Source organism: Cardiocondyla obscurior, linkage group LG17 (assembly GCF_019399895.1).
Source record: "Cardiocondyla obscurior isolate alpha-2009 linkage group LG17, Cobs3.1, whole genome shotgun sequence".
Lineage (NCBI taxonomy): Eukaryota > Metazoa > Arthropoda > Insecta > Hymenoptera > Formicidae > Cardiocondyla > Cardiocondyla obscurior.
Window position 1 is genome coordinate 1,003,004 of NC_091880.1, and position 15,893 is coordinate 1,018,896.

At 42.1% G+C, this 15,893-nt stretch overlaps 1 protein-coding gene and 1 long non-coding RNA gene across 10 annotated transcripts in view; one reads left to right on the forward strand and one right to left on the reverse strand.

The window, feature by feature from the left end:
• Ten-m (teneurin transmembrane protein Ten-m) overlaps window positions 1-15,893 on the forward strand; it is a 481,599-nt gene that overhangs the window by 136,774 nt on the left and 328,932 nt on the right. The window lies entirely within an intron of this gene.
• LOC139109381 (uncharacterized) overlaps window positions 1-15,893 on the reverse strand; it is a 148,820-nt gene that overhangs the window by 55,254 nt on the left and 77,673 nt on the right. Inside the window, exon 8 of the long non-coding RNA XR_011546826.1 lies at window positions 6,409-6,464. This is a non-coding gene — a long non-coding RNA (uncharacterized lncRNA). The remainder of the gene's footprint in view (window positions 1-6,408; window positions 6,465-15,893) is intronic.

Genomic DNA, 15,893 nt, shown 5'->3' on the forward strand with positions numbered 1-15,893 from the left:
GTCTTTCTCACTTTTTTTCCCTCGCTAGCTACTCTCAACCCTCTCCGCGGCGCGTCATCTTCTCGCTAAGAGTCAAGTTGTGCGGGGGAAAGTATATACTAACTCTCCTTGCAGTCTTACACGTTGCTTCATTCCCGTTCGTGTTAAAAAAAATCTGCGGGAAAATGCGAAGGTCCAAATTGCATTGATTTGCAAGAAAAAAAAAAAAAAGAAAAAAATAGCATAATAATATCAGTGCGCAAAATTTCGCAGTTTATATTTCAATAGGAAGAAAAGAAACCTGGGCAGGACTGCTTATTACATTAAAGACTGCTAAAGTAAGAATAACTTCGCGAGTTGGCCGATTATCATTTCGCTTTGTGATAACTTGCCGTGCGAGAAACTTACGTACAATACCGGCTGTAACTGCAACTTCCCGTAGAACTCGTAGAACGCACTGTGCAAAAATTTCTCCGGGACTGTACAATTGTACAGGAAATTTCGCGGAAGTTTTTAAATGCCTGGGACTTAAAGTTCAATATTTACGAACTGCGGCAAGTGAGGCGAAAGCGTTTCTTTCCCCCGCGGATTATGTATTTCGAACTTATATTTAAATATACTTGCGTGGCGCCTTAATTAACGTTTAATTGCAAAAACGCTGCAACATTAATGACTTTCTACAGACATACATTTATTCCGTTTCACGTCGTGACGTTTACAAGTCGGACACGGTTGAAGAAAATCTCACTCGCGTCAACCCGGATTTTCCGGCTGTCCCTTCACTTCGAAGGGCCTCTTCGACCTGTCGCTTAATAATCTTTATTCCCTAATTCCACAGGATACGTAAAGTCGGCCAGTTAAGTCGCCCGGATTAAATCATGATCGAGGAACACGAAGAGACGAGGGTCCGCGTTTCTCAATGCTCATTCGGTACAAAGAAAGAGAAAAAGAGTTCTGTCCGTGTACATAATTCTCAAATTCCTCCTTTGAAGATCTCGAAGATTAAAAACATACCTAATCAATTAAACCACAGATATCTCTCGCGTGCTTGTGTAATTAATACGCAAGCAATTATATATAAACTTTTTTTAAAGATAAATATTTTAAGTATCTTTCAATTTTTTTCTTTGGAGTCTATAGATTTCAAATATATAATTATTAATTTAAAAATAATTGCAAAAATTGTTCTTGTCAGTGTATCAATTTTTCTCTTGAAAATTGTGGAAATGAAAGTGTACGGTAACGAAAGCTAGATAAGTCCCTTTCTTCGATCGAAGCGCGGCCTTAAGAGGGATGTTGGATTACCTCCTCGAGTTGAACCGATCCCGTCCAGCCGTTCAACGTCGGATTGTCAATCTCTCAGCTCGCGTCCCTCCCTAGAGTCTTTCCGGCGAAATAGTTAGCTCGATTTTGCCCGTGGAAAGACCCCCTTGGAAAATCCCTTTAGGCCTCGTGGGCGCGTGAGCTCGTGCCGCGACGGAGAATCGGCACCGCTAATAATTACCACCCTTGAAATTCTCTCGACTCGAAGACACCCCACGGACCATTTCTCGCGTGGCTAAGCACGCGATTTCGAAAGCCAGGGCGTGCGCCCGTAGGCTGTATCCGCCGCGCCGCGCCGAAATATTTCGCCTCGAGGCGAAGAACCGGCGCCGGGCGAGAGTGACGTCGAACGAAATCGAGGGGATGAAATCGTTTGTCACGTCATTTCATTTGTTACTCTCGCGTCGTTTCCATAGGCGGCGTTCTTACGGTCGTGATTGTCAACGTGAAAATAACCGTCTACATATATCGAATTCGTTCTCCTCGTTCGCAAATACGCGAAGTTTACGCGCGTCGACGGAAGTTTCACAAGATATTAATATAAGTTTTTGTATTTTGTTGACTTCATTAATTAATTAGAAATTTTGAATTTCAAATTGTTAAATTTATCTTCCTAAGCAATAACAATGAGTACCCCGCTTATTACGTCGCAAATAGTAAGCTTTTCGGTATTCTTGAATTCAAATGTGTGTACACACTCGCATGCTTGAATGTGTCGTGCTATGAGAGATGGTTTCAGCGTTTCGCAGATTGGCTATTAAAACCCACCCACATACGGTGCTGCGAAAGCATACTCGCCTTCGCGAAACCCTCTAACGCACTACTACCGACATGAAGGGTTGCTCCCAATTTTCGTAAATTACGCACGCCTGAATATAGTCGCAATACCTATAAAAGAGGAAATATGTTTTTACCCTTTCCTTTTCGATTAGACAGGCTATCGTTTCATTGCAAAAGAATCATATTTCCAAACATATCAATATATTTAGTTAAAAAAAAAAAAAAAAAAAATTTCATCAAAAATTTAACCAAATTAAAAATAATTTTCTTTCATCAATCTGATTAAAATTTAAGATCCTATTAATATTAAAAAAAAAAATTCTAATTTGCCACTATGCAGATTTAAATCTCAGTTTTGCTCCAAAGTATTATCGATTTGATTGCTAAAATGAATTACGAATTACATTCTCAACTTTCATCTATTAATCCTGCACATCCTGTGTATTACTTTCCTTTCGCGTTCCTAAGCTTATTACAAAACAATCCGGCCAATTTCACGCTCGATTCATCGCAATACCCTTGCATATTTAATCAGTGCTGTCTTCATCCACGAACTAATTACATTTTTGCTACGAAAAAAGGAAATGAAAATGGGGAGTACATTGTACTGTCGATCGCAGCGTGCGCATAATTTGAAGAGGGTTCTTACAAATACAATAACAGTAATAGGACAATCCCTGAGGCAATAAGCCATCACGACATGGCTTTTGATGAAGATCATTAACTGCAGAGAAAGAAAGCTTGAAAGTAACATTGTTGAATTTTAAAACTATTCAACTGCTGGATAATTTATAAAAACGAGCATTTTAATAATAAATGTAACATGCAGTAATTTAAATTTAAATATTTAGTACTCAATTCCCAAAGAAGGTGTAAATTTTTTTTCCCTATTTCTGTTATTTATTTTATGAATATTAATTTACCTGTTCGCGAATTGACTGAATATTCTATGTATTGTCAGTTCTTTTTGTCCTAATTAAATAATTATTAAAATAAAATAGTATCACAACATATATCGATAACATTATTATTTAATATGCAATAGCGTTAGTAACATCGCATAAATATTGCATCAACATAATAATATTTCATTCATTTGAAATAAAATTTTGTATAAAACAATTTATTCGTGTTCGATACTTTCAACAGATTTCGCTAAAATTTCTTTCTTTTCTTTTTTTAATAAATTTTACGTTATTCAATAAATACACAGTTCTGTATCCAGAAAAATAGAATTGAAAGCTAGGAAAATATCTTTTATATGTAATATCTATTTTATTAACAAGGCAGTTCGGGAATAACTCGATTTCGACGGTAATGGGGCATTTGATGTTGATGAACTGCCGAACAAAGAACTCTTTTTAGCTAAAAGAAAAGAAAGTTGACTGGAAAATCCAATTAGCCTAGCCCATCATCTCAACGGCGATTCAATACTGAATCGCACCTCGTCTCTTTTTCTAAAAGCAGTATAATCAAATTTATTGTACCCAAGAAAGTTGTATCCGATTCTACCTCACTTTCGCTGGCCTTGAAACGAACTCTCGCAAATTTCTTAAATTAAATCAAAACGTATATAGCTAACAAAATAGCGTCGATATGATTTCATAAACATAATGTAAAATCGATTCGTTAACAACGATATGTAATATTCATACTTTAAATATATTAATTGTTGCGCGTTTTATATTAAAATATAATATATATATTAACTAAAAGAAACACTTCGTGTAATTTTATTTCTTTTCCGTACACCGCGCGTAAAATGGGGGGAAAAAAAGCTAAAATAGGATCTAAAGTAGAGCAGGGTGGATAGCCGTAAAGTCGATGAATCTTACAAATAGCCTATCAGAATCTGCCGCGCAACTTAGCATTAAGTATTCGCTGTTTGCATATTAATTGTTCATTATGTCAACCGGCCCCTGACACCGTTACACGTAAGCGAGAAAGCTTATTTGGCCAGAAGCGGGAACCGTGTAACGATCTCCTACGATCGGCCAGCTTACGATCGTTCCATTTCTTGTCCCCTTTTCGTAGACGTTACGCACAACTATCTCGGGAGCGATGTATGCAGATTTTTTAAATCGTCCCTATTACGCGACGCTTCCCAGCCCGCGGGATTGACACCGCGGCGTTCAGATAAAAATCGGTAGGCGTGATTATACGACGGTCCGTCCGTTTTTCTTTTTTTTTCTCTGGGAGCTGAAAGCAATGGGGGAGCCGCGAATATGGTGACAGTGGGTAGCAACGCAAGTGCGGAGAGCACGAGTGGGTCGGGGCGGCGAGGGACGCGGCGGGGGAGCCCATATAACATTCATTCGTGATCCGCTGGGAACGCTTGAGAACAACGTCATACTTTCCCTGCCATAATTCGTCGAGGGAGAATTTTCCATCGTTCCGACTTCAACGTACTGAAATACCAATTTCGAAATTTCCGTCCGCGAACGCCGTGTAACTACATAACGACGGTCTCCGTAGGCGCAAAGTTCACGCTCGCATGCTCGCTGTGGTTTTTGCTTAATATAATGTAAAAACAGCATTTTCGCAAGCACATTAACGTCGAAAAATAATGATACAAAAAAAAAAAAAAATTAAAGTTTAAAAATTAAAAAAAAAAAAAAAAAAAACGCGTGGTATGGATATTGGAAGAATTTATTCGGTAGAAACTTGCAGTGCGGCGCAGTCAATAACGTAAAAAAAAAAAAATAAAAAAAAAAAATTTGTTCAATAGCGCTACCGTCAGCCACTTTCATTTCCGTCCTCAATTGATATCATAAAACGGAAATATAGAGAAGCTTCGAGTTAATTTCAGAGCGCTCTGGTGCGCTAAAATTGTTCTTCCCAAATCAATATTGGAATATTATAAAATAAATGCTGGTTTATATTACGAGCTGATCCTCTTTCGAATTTGCGTAGCGCGCATTCTGCAGGCACGAGCGTGCATGTAACAAGATTATTAAAACGGAAAGGTTCATATTTATAGAAAAGTGTCGATGTGAGACAAACAAAGCGTGATATTCTCGCGTCATAAAACACCGAGCATAACAGCGCTCTCATCGGAAGAGTTTATTAATGTTCTTTATTCGAGACTTCTTTACGACATGCTCTAGATAATAATGTTGACAACCGTAAAAGTTAATACATTCTCGATATTTCAGAATGCGGATCATCATCGTTTCTCTTATACCCGCCCCTACTTACTTCTTACCGGATGGCATATGAAATTTCCATAACTGTAAACTCGACGCGAACAATCCCCTTTGCGATTTTAGTTATCATGACGTTGCGGAGTGTATTTTAGCATGCTGCCACTTCATTAACTTTTTACGATGCGCAAGCGGGATCTTTATATTCAGAACCGATAAAAAGAGATTTATATCTGTGCCAAAATGCGTAGGGAACACCACGGTTGTTAAAAAATAATATTTTCAAAAAAGATAAACCTTTTTATCATCTCTGTATCTTCCCGTGTACTTTCCGGAGAGCGAGTACAAGTTTTAGAAATCTATTTGTTTACTCTCAATTCACGTAACAGCGCGCGGCGTGTCGCGCGATAAAGACGGGGCTATTTCTGAATGCTGCGAAACGTGTTGATAGCGGCGGACAATTGATCAGCGGGGTGAAACGCGGCGAAGGTAAAAAAGAGGTGGTTTTGGTCGAAAGTATACACGGCGATCATTCTAACTCAGCGTGTCGACAACGCGGGAAGCGCATAGCCCGGGGCGACGTTCATGACCCACGCTGCAAAAACTATCCGTTTTACGATACTGCCCCTCAGGCGACTCGATTCTCGCGCGCGATCCGATACCGAAAACGCGGCGCCGCTTGAATCGAGCTCCGGGTACTTCTCACGACCGCCCTATTGTGTTTCGAAATACCGGTGTACCGCGCCGCTCGAAGGGACGGAGGAGCGCTGGAAGGGTTGAGATATATACGCATGCTAAAACCGCGATAGAAAGAGAGAAAAAGAGAAGGGAATAAAAAGGAGGGCGAGCAAGAGAGAGGGAAAGCTCGGTAATATCAGATTTATTTTATGAGCGAGGCAAAGCGGTGTACCCGAAGAGCAATTCTCCGCCGCACCAATGATTCACCGTAACTTTCATCCCTGCAACCCTCGATGCCATTGTACGCCTTCACAGAACTTTTATACGCGTCGCTGGGCTCCACCTCGGCCGTACACCGATCGCTCCGCTTTTCTCTTTCCAATTTTGTTTCTTCGAAACGCGACTGTCTTTTCGAAATGTTAAAGAAAAAAAACGAAAAAAAAAAAGTACCGTTCGCGTTACAAACTACAATTACAAACTACAAAATAAAAATTATGCGACTTACCAATCTGCATGATACATGAGCTGCAGCGGAGTTGCAGCGGAGAGTTTTGTCGGTTACTGTAACATAAAATAAAACGTATTAATGTAGACAGCATTTAAATTAATGTAAAAATAAAGTTTTATTTTTAAAAAGATTAAAAAAAAATAGATAGAAATAGCCGAAAGTTCGAAAATTTTAATCGCGATCGACGAGGCGCAAAAATGATCGAATGCAAAAAAAAAAAAACCAAAGTATAAGATTAGACGCGTGAGTTACGCTGAGCTGTAACAATTAATCATTCTTCCAGAAAAGTGCCTAGTTTATATTTCGTATTAACACAACTGACAATCTTCTATTATCGTTCCATATGCGGGGCTTATCAACGTGAAACTATCGAACACGCGACCCGCCAACGAAGTGGCGCCGCGGACCGCCTGCCGATGTATTTTGCATTTCGCTTTTGTATATAGATTTAACAAGACCGCTGAAAAAAAAGGGCATATCAGCTCGTGAGCTTTTTAGCATGTTAAAAACGTGTCGTTTAAGACGCGGTGTGAAATCGCTTATGACCCGCTTTACGAGCTAAGACGAATCCAGCACGCCCCGCTGGCAAGCAGTTTTTACAAAGTGTTAACGATACACGGATAAAGTTAAAGCCGCAGATTGTTAGATCGGTCGGAACGTACGGCCGCGCGATTATAAGGGCGCCGGTGTATATAATCCATAGCGTCTAGTGCGTTTTCATAAAGTCAGGCGAGACTTAATGTATGCGGCGCGAAAGTGCGCCCTAGGTCAATCTGATTACCGATCAATTAGCAACGTGAAGGATAGCCCGGAGTACCGAATAGTTAGGTCCATTATGCAAGTGAACTCCGGCAGCCGTGCGAACCGACCACCGTCTAGAAGTCCGTCAGCGCTAGGTCAGGATGTAATAGACGGGGCAGTATGCAAATTGGCCGACCTAGGTAGCGCATGGGGGGGTTAATACTTAGCGCACGACTGGAATGACGCGGCTGATAAAACGATCGCGTTTAACGCCCGACGTCAGGCCGACCTGACAATGAGGCGCCGCGAGACCGATATTAAATTCACCGCGGATGTATAGCCGCGACATAAAACCGCAAAGCGCGGCGGTCTTAGTCTCCCAGGAAGCCCAGAAAGTCGTCGTTGCCAGTGTCGTAATTGAGCCGTGTAAAGGATCTGTGTTCGCCGATCATCGCGAAGTCAATTCTCGTAATTTTAGTCGCATACACGACGCGTGAAAAATTGTAAAAAAAAAATTAAAGTAAAAATAAAAAAAGAAAAAAAAAATAGTCTGACTTACGCGAGAGATGTTGATTGTAATAAGCAGATAATGTGAACGTTTGAATTAAACGCTAAACGGACTCAATTACATGCTGCAAAATAGTTAATAAGCGACTTATTCACGTGTATGCTCGGTTTGGTAGCGGATTATGGACATGTCCGAGTTATTAACATAGCTACGAATTAACTATTAACGTAGTTGCGCGTACATAATCGCTACACGTATACATCGGCCGTTAACTGTTAGTTCTCCGTTGCGCTAACAATGTATTTTACTATCTGTTTCAGGTACGTTAGCCGATCCGCAGGCGCAATTCGGTGAGTGATAAACTCGACGATCGAACGCGCGGTCCCTTTATCCGCGGTCACCTCGCTAAACCGTTTACGAGCAGCAGTCGGCGCTGTTTTCTGCAAACCGACGCGGGACAGAGGAAAGAATTGCGTCTCGTAGATAAATTCGGCGGGCTCGTCGGGCCGAGTTAGCGACCATGCAGTACTTTGATATCTTTGGGAGCTCGTTACGCGGGACGGGGATAAAGAACTCCCGGCTCGTAAATTGCACTTCAGGAACCATTTTTCCACGAGCGGAACGATCTTCGGTCGTTCTTCTTTTCGGCGGATCGATTGGGCCGGAGGAGCGGTGAGGGATGGAAAAGTAGGAAGATAGACTTCGCGTCTTATTGTTCGTAATTAGAAGAAGAGGAGCACGTCTTAATCGGGACTTTCTCGCTGATAACGCCCACCCGAGGGTGGTCCGCGTGGCAATTTATATAAGCGCGCATCGTTACGAATCCATCGATAACGAGAATCCGGATTTATGAAACAACGAAAAAACAACGTCATCCATCACTGCTGTCCTTCTTTCGCTCGCTACCACGTTGCGCCGTCGCGCCGCGCGAAACGGCCAGTGAAAAATGACCCTGCCGGCAATTATGATGGCCGGAAAGCGAAACAAAGAACGATAGAGAGAGAGGATTAGTTGAACGAAGGGAGAGAGATATATCGCGAGCCGCGAGATTGGAGCTCAAGAGGCTGCATAGTAAACGTAAGTGCACGCGCATTTTTTTATTCTTTTTTATTATTTTTATTTTTTTTTTAATGCTGTCTGTGGAAACGATATACCGCGGCACGCGTTTAATTTCAGAAATTATCCGCTTAAAATTTTTTAAGTAATAACGTAAGTCGTGAGTTAACGTGATCACTTAATTTGTTACGTATATCGTTAGTAAATTAACATTTTTCTCGCAAACATCGGTGATGGAATATTGATATAAGGTCCGATGCGTTTTTGACTTCCTTCCTTCACTCGCCATTTGACGTTCCGTCGTTACTATGACTAAAGAGCAATTCCTCTACGGTAAACACCGGGAAAATGAAGGGATTCAATTTTCGCAAAGTACCCTCGCTAACGTTTCCCCGAGCCTCTCAGGACAGCAATGGTGAACTGGCCCCTGTTACCCGCGAGAAATAGAATGAGATAGAGAGCGAGAGGAGGAGATGGAACGGTGCCGTATTACGCGCAAAACAATGATGTTGCAGACAAATGACGCGGATCGGGTCAGTCTCTCGCGGAGCGTATGAAACATTTATCGTTTGATGGGCCGGCCGATGAAATAAAATTTTCGAGGACGCGCAAGGAGACAAGAGAGCGGAACGCGTGGGCGATGAAAGTGGACGGCTTTGTTCGGTCAGCGTAACAAAAATACCTGCCTGCATCGCCGATCGTTCGCCTCGTCCACAAAACGACGTTTCTATTGATGAAAAATTCCACAGCGATATAGTTTCAGGAAACATTCCCAGGGATTAGTTTAGACAGATTTAACAATTAATCTAACAAGGACGTGTACATATTTTTTTTTTTTTTTTTTTTTTTTTTAAGCGCCGCGTATTTGTCGCGCACGTAGAGCTTTTTCCCCCGATCACAGTTATTTCGAAAATCGTCGAAGGCTTTTCCATTTGCCCACCCACAAAACCCACCTGAGTCATTTCTGCAAGGTGAACCCTCCCTCCTCCCGCTGTACCGCTGAATCGTTGATCTTGCTTTTGATCAGCCAGCCATAATATCATCCCCGAAAGCATATTGGCAATGTGGTATGAATGCCGAATGCGTTACACTCGTAAAAAGGACTGCATACGTCATTCGCTTTCGTGATGCCGCGCATCCGAGCCCGACCGTGTTTCCATTCGATACTCGAATTGAAGAGGAAACTTTTCTGCGGCGCGCTTTTCATACGCGTTACCGACGTGCGTGCGCGATATACACCCTTCGTAGTAATTAACGCACTACATCATTTGCGTTAATCAAAAACTCCTAGCGCGATATGACCGCGAGAGATCCGCATTAACGCACGCCCGTAGAAAGAACGCACACGCACGTATCGACGCCGCCGCGGCGATTCGTCGCTCGGCGAAGTGTAATCCGTTAATAATCAGAGCGGACGGATCGATACCGAAACCGCAGTTTTTCACCGGCGGCACGGTCATTTGAATAAGGAAGGTTTGCTTTGCACTCGCGCGATGCTACCCTGACCCATCGCCGTAACCATCGGCACTCCATCATTCGATCGCGCAGTCTTTCTCTCTTCCTCCACCACCCCCCGTTTCTCTCTGGCCGTTTCTATGTCCGTGTACGAGCGCCCAGTCGACTCCCTCGTCAATAAACGAGCCCGCCTCTATTTACTCGTTACTTCATCATCCGAATCCCGACTTCTCCGTCTATACCGGCAATTCACCGAGTCACTGATTTACACAATTCAACAGAAAAAAAAAAAAAAAAAATCAACCCGGAGATGAATCCGATTCCGGAGTAGCATGCAGCTAGCCGCCCGCCGACAAACTTCCGCGATGCTATCGTTACGGGAGATAACGCGGTTTGATAATCTCTACGCGCGATCTGATCAAAGCGCTGTTTCTGCCGTAATTTTCATTTTGCGGTACGCGTCGCGTAGTAACCTCTCCACCGACCCTTCTGTTTTTATTCGCACCGCTGGTGAAATCAGGCCGTGAGCATTTTTTTTTTAATGAAATTGACCGTAGATGACGACCGGAATCGACGTGAAATTGATTACGACCGACTTCTGCCGCGCGTCTTCAATCGTGTAAGTAATTTATTTCCAAAGGGACTGAAATTTAAATGCGGTACTTCGTGTTAAGGTAAACGCAATCCCGGCGTGCTTCACGTTCGAAATATCGAAATATACGCTTCAAGAACTGATTTCATAATAAATGCCTGGAAATATCTGTGACAGAAATTTTTCTTGAATTATCAAGAATTAATATATTTCTTGCAGTTGCGAAACTCATTCATTTACGTTACAATGTTATAAGCAGTAGAGATTCGTTATCCAATTGATTAACATCGACGCTACATTCTGCATTGAAGAGCGAATCGTAAAACGCTGCAAAGCACATTCTTTCATATCTTGCATAACCCAATAAAAAGAAGAAATAAAGCATCAAATGGTATCTACATTGCTTGCTCTATATCAGAAATTCCTCTTTTTACTTCCGAGGATACTCGTAAAAAAAAATAAAAGAAAAAAAGAAAAAAAAAACCCCAGGAATGTTATTGCGAATTCTACGGTGAAATATCATAGGTGTGCGAAATCCGATAGCGCTCGGTTGACTACTCAGATGATACTTGACTTGCCCGCACAACATCGTGTAAGCGAATACCGCCTTTCAATTCCGCGAGTCCGGCTGATTGCATTGAACCAAATTTCGTCAGCGGGGCACACTCTGGGTCGCAGATATGCATGCACCGCCGCGTATGCGCGCACTCGCGTTCCGGTCGTAAAGGATTTTATCGTTATGAATTTAATTTTCATACAAACAGTTCTGTCCGTTCTTTCTCTCTCTTTCTCTCTCTCTCTGTCTCCCTCGCCCCCTTTCTCTCTCTCTCTTGCTCTCTCTTTCTCTCTTCCTGTCCCAGCAACACTCGACGAACCGAGTGTTACGTGCCAATGCAGACGTGGTTTGCAGGGTACTTAGAGAGGGACAAGGGTGGCGAGCACTCCAGCGCAGCGCCATACCCCGGCTGGTTATCCGTAATCCAATAAAACCAGGAGACACAGGCGAAATTTAATATCCAACACCATCAAAAGTCGCTGGGATTGTTCCCAGCTAGTTATAACTCCGACCCATACATCCCACGGATCGCTATTCACAGGTTGTATTGCCTCGCATTCGGGGCCTCGAGCGTTCGCCATTGTGCCTTAGGGCTACGCGATCGTTATCTTAAAATGCCATATTAATCTAACTGCGAGGATAATCTGCTTTGCTACAAATTTTCTCTTTTCATTTCAAAAGTAATTAGAACTTGTAATTACGCCTGCGTCTTCCTACGTTGAAGGTACGAATCCGCGTCTCCACTGGCAGTCGATTCCCTTCAATTTTTTTTTGTAAAAATACACGTCACTCGTATCAGTTTTTAGTAATATATTTCATTAGAGTTTGTAAATTTTTTAAAGGATCAAAAGCTAGCTAGGTTTTTTTGAAACCAAAAATGATAACGATCCACCGTGCTCCGCGGCGCAACTAGGCCAACAACTTTTTTACATATAAATCGTTAAAACTGGCTTAACTATTTGATAGTTGCGAAAGACATGTGCGTTCTTTTAGTCTCGCCTATTAAAGTTTTTGGTTATAAGTCTATTATTTATAAAAAAAAAAAATAACTTAATTTTCTAAGCAATGCATCCTCGAAATAGTAAAATTATTTATCGAAATAAATATAATAAAACAAATGTAAAATATTATAAAAGAGAGAGAGAGAGAGAGAGAAAGATTTTAATTTTTGTGAAATTACTCATTCTTTTTTTTTTTTTTTTTTTTACAATTCAGATTGTGCGATTCCTAGAGAATAAATCTTTGCTGATGTCGGTCCAAGTCTCAGTGGTCTCCACATTGTCGATACCACAGTGGTAGTCGTTGTCACTTCCACAGGTCCACCCATATTTATTTCTAGTAGCAAAGCTGACGAGAAACTTTACGAGCGAATTTTTATGATTGCGCGGCACCGCGGATTTATGAGGTTTCGCGTTGTTGCTTTCGTCAGCGAGTTACACGGTGTACCGAAAAGTCGAACAACTGAAATGGATTTTGCAAAAAAAAAAAAAAAAAAAAAAAAAAGAAAAAAAAATTTAAAAAAAAGAGGATCACGAAGAGAGAAAGAGAAATTCGCGCGCACACATTCTCGCGTTATCGGCTCGACTCTAGGCCCGTGTGCTGCCTCGTGGGAATCTGGCGAACCGCCGTTTTATCCCTTGCGGTGTAGACGCATTCGTACTTATCGTTATTAATTAGTGGAACGTGTCCACAGAGGTAGGACAGGGGTCGAATTACTACTCCGACAAATCCGCTTTTCGAAGTTCGACCCTTGTTATGAACACCCTCAGCAACCTCGTTTATCTGTTTATCTAGTTTGTACTTCATCGCCGGTGCCGCAGTTACAGCTACAACGTGCGTAATTACTATCGAAATTTATTATGCCGGCGCTGCTCGAAGTGGAAGTTACATTTTCGTGCGGCGTAATATTTTTCTATTCTTTCCGCGCCGATTCCACCGCGGTTTAAATCAATGGACGTTACCGGTCCGGCAGCTTGTTACTCGCTGCGCGCACGACTGGGGCGAAATACTCGCATTCCATAAATTACAATGAAGAAAACTTCTTGAATTGTAGCAGAGAAACTTCATTAATATTTGCTCCCTCCCTGCGTGGCAACTTAAATTAGATACGAAGCGCGGGCGGTATTTGTGTAAGATATATAACTAAATTAGCGACTTAAAACTTGCTGCTGTATTCTTTGATCAACTTGTCTCAGTTTCAGCTGTTGATTTTGAATTAAGCGCGAGCGCGCGGATTATAAATAACTCAAATGAAGCGTCCCGATGAAACGGGATATATCCTGTTTTGCAAAATTAGAAAACGGGGGAGTCTAATCGCTAAAAAGCAATTCGTTGAGCGTAACATCACGGGCGCGTTTTCGCCCAGTTCCAGTTATGAATTGTATATCCAAGTGTTCTGCTGTCTTACAAAAAAATATACAACTGTGTACTTAACTGAATAACTTACGAGCTTGCTGGCGACGTCAAATCCTCGAAGCTTAGAACTATCTTTTAATAGAACACGGAATTTCTGGCTAAATTAAACTAGTGACATTTTTTAAGTGCTTACGAATGTCCGTGAATAATCAGACGTAAATCTCGTAAAACTGTTCTGAGAAAATAACATCTCGTAATATCCTCTAACGTTACTTTTATAAAATGCTTAAAATAATATCCGAGTAACAGACTTCCAAAAAAATATTACAAACGATTTTAATAAACGTTCCCTTCCTTCGTATCGCTCTGTTAAATAAATTGCAATATTTAATTAACTACCATATAAGCCCGTAATAATTTTCTTTTACAATTTCCTACGACGAGAAAGATTACATTACCATAAAAAAAGATGTAATTTTTTTTGTTTTTATCCCGCTTTCTTTTTTTTTAATCTTATCGTCAAATCATGGTCGCGAGAACTGACGTTGTAACAAAGTGGCGCGAAATATAACACTTATATCTAAATTATAACATTCTCGCGTACGTATAGCCGCGTTGAGAATGTTAGCGCGCCGGTTTATTTCGCTTTGTCGGCAATAACAGTAGATCTGCCTAACGAGCCCCTAAATAAGGGAAAGTAATTTCATGTATTTATGCGTGAATTATGGTACGACCGGGGGTATCTCCGGAGGCAATTAACGCCGACTTCGTAAAACCGGCATCTCCGCATGCTGCCGGAAACAAGAACAACCTAGTAGAAACGCATTCGCCACCGTGAACACGTACGCGCGTAAATGTATGCATACGCTAACCGACCCTTAGGAATAGCAACCTTTTACCGTATTCGTGAAACAAACTAATTGCTCGCGAGCAAAAATGAATATGACCGCGAGCAGGCAGTCACAATCGCTGACTCCGAAATACTCGGCGAAATTTATAAGCGGCAAATAATCGCGAGCAGTATTTCCTTGAACGACGAAACTGTTTCTCGGACGCGGTTTTAACGAAACAAAATTTTATACCCTACGTTACACCGAGGAACGAAATCCACGCTTGACTTGGAAAATTAGGGTGGCGAGCACCTCGGCAGATCCGAGCGAAGTGGCGGTGAAATTAATTGTTATAACAGCGGGCGCATTAACCCTTAAACGTGTTACTGGGGATACTTCCAGACGGCGATTTAACGCGACCCTGGGTCAAGAAAAAGCCGTGCAAAGGGAGCTGGCCGAATACAAGAACCGACTGCCCTAGACCGTCGAGATTTAAGTTCGCGCTGCCTGGCGCTAATGATTATTAACCGAGCGATCCGCCAGATGTTCGGTTTTATTTATGAGCCGGGCGCGACGCTGGGGAGACAGATCGTCGGCGGTAACGAATGCGCGGCATCAGTGACGCGAAAAAAAAAAAAAAAAAAAAAAAACGGACCATGACCAATAGCGCATCCACCTACGACAGACAATTTATAGGCGCGGCACCGATGATCGTAACGGGCCTCGGCCATTACCGCACTACGCGGCGGCTTTTAATTACTGCCAGTTGATACATTACACTGTTTTCCACCGCGGTTCGAGCGACTAGTTATTAGCCACTCGTCGACCTCACACGTTATTGCGTTCGCCGGTGGTAATCGAGTAACACAGAACCCGCTGCATTTGAAAGGGAAATATCTTTAATTGTGTCGCTAGCAAAAATCATAGCTTCGACGAGTCAGAAACTTGAAGCCGCCACATGTGAAAAACATCTCTGAACAACCCACCTAAAATTGATGCAAAAAAACTCCTTATATTTCATAAAAAAAAAAGTTGAATCGCCCTCGAGGCAGTTCCAATCAGAAAGGTATTCAAATTCGTAGCCTTCTCTAATACAATCACATTTTTTCTTACAACGTTCTCCCAAGTTCATTAATCGACGGCACGCGAATCCGTATGATAGACGGAGTGCAAAGGTTGCGTTCGTTACTTTCGCAGGGACCGTTCGCAAAAGCGAGAGACGTGGCCGAATAATTGGCCGACTCATGAAGGGTGCGCGATTGCATTCAACATCGAATTACGTAATAACCAACGAGAGCTAACTGGAGGGTGGAGTAAGGGTAATTTGCTGGGCCAACCTACGTGCAACTAGGTGGAAGCCTTTTCGGCGGTTGACAGGGGTCGGACCGG